This window comes from Sipha flava, unplaced genomic scaffold (assembly GCF_003268045.1).
Source record: "Sipha flava isolate LNK unplaced genomic scaffold, YSA_version1 44_pilon_pilon, whole genome shotgun sequence".
NCBI lineage: Eukaryota > Metazoa > Arthropoda > Insecta > Hemiptera > Aphididae > Sipha > Sipha flava.
In genome coordinates, this window is record NW_020273203.1 from 1,050,311 (window position 1) to 1,051,678 (window position 1,368).

The window sequence follows — 1,368 nt, forward strand, 5'->3', positions numbered from 1 at the left end:
CGAAAAAATCGACTTTTAATATGGATTTATGCAAAGCTTTTATATCAGCTAATATTCCACTTAACAAGTTACAAAATACAGAGTTTCGTCAATTCTTTCAGCTATACACACAAAAAGATGTCCCCACTGAATCGACACTTAGAAAGTTTTATCTTGATGATTGTTACGAGGAAATGATGAAAAACATAAGACAACGTGTGTTTTTAAAAAAAATTTGGATATCGATCGATGAAACGACTGACGCTGAGGGAAGACAAATTGCAAACGCCATAATAGGAACTCTAGAAGAAGATAGAGCAGGTGATATATTTTTTATTAAATACCGACGCATTAGAAAAAAACAAACCACTCTACCGTATGCAAATTTTTCGACAAATCGCTCAGTATTTTGTGGCCTGACGGAATCCAACACGATGACGTGTTATTATTTCTATCGGATGCGGCGCCTTATATGGTTAAGTGTGGGAAATCACTTAATGCGTTATATTCAAAAATAGTACATGTGACGTGCGCAGCGCATGGTCTCCATAGGACTGCTGAAGAGGTACGTGGACAATTTAGCACAATCGATAAAATTATATCGAATGTCAAAAAAATTTTTAAAAAATCGCCATCGCGTGTTCAGATATTCAAGACACATGCCCCGAATATTCCCTTACCACCAGAGCCAGTTATCACACGCTGGAGCACGTGGCTAAATGCTAGAATTTATTACTGCGAATATTACAAACAAATTTGTAAAATTGTAGAAATGTTAGACTCAGATGACGCTTTAAGTATAAAAATAGCAAAAAAAAATTTGGTAAAAACATGTGTCAAAAGTAATCTAGTATACATAAAATCAAATTTTAAAGTACTTTCAAATTCAATTTTAAAATTACAAAGAAAAAATATGCCTTTAGCTGAATCCTTAGATATTCTGGAAAAAGTTCAAGTTCAGTTACAAATGGCTCAGGGTTATGGGCAAAAAGTGTATAAGAAATTTGAAACGGTTTTAAACAAAAACAGCGGATTAAAAAAACTAAAACAGATATCAAAAATAATTGGAGGAGAAAGTGACAACATGGATGATCTACATGAAGATCTTACCACAAATGATTTAAGTTTTTACAAGTTTGCTCCAATTACATGAGTTGATGTGGAGAGATCTTTCTCGATTTATAAAAATCTCTTGACGGACAATCGGAGATCATTTAAACTCGAGAACATAAGGAAACACCTCTTACTTCAGTACAACACGGGTAAAAAATAACCTATCTAATTATTTAAACATTTAATAATTCTAATTTTTTTTAGTAGGAAATCAAGAAGGTTAAAGTTTTTTGAAGATATACAGTATCCATACAGGCAGACAGCAATACAAACAAG

At 32.9% G+C, this 1,368-nt stretch overlaps 1 pseudogene; it reads left to right on the forward strand.

The window, feature by feature from the left end:
- Positions 1-751: 751 nt before the first annotated feature.
- LOC112689552 lies at positions 752-1,368 on the forward strand (annotated as a pseudogene).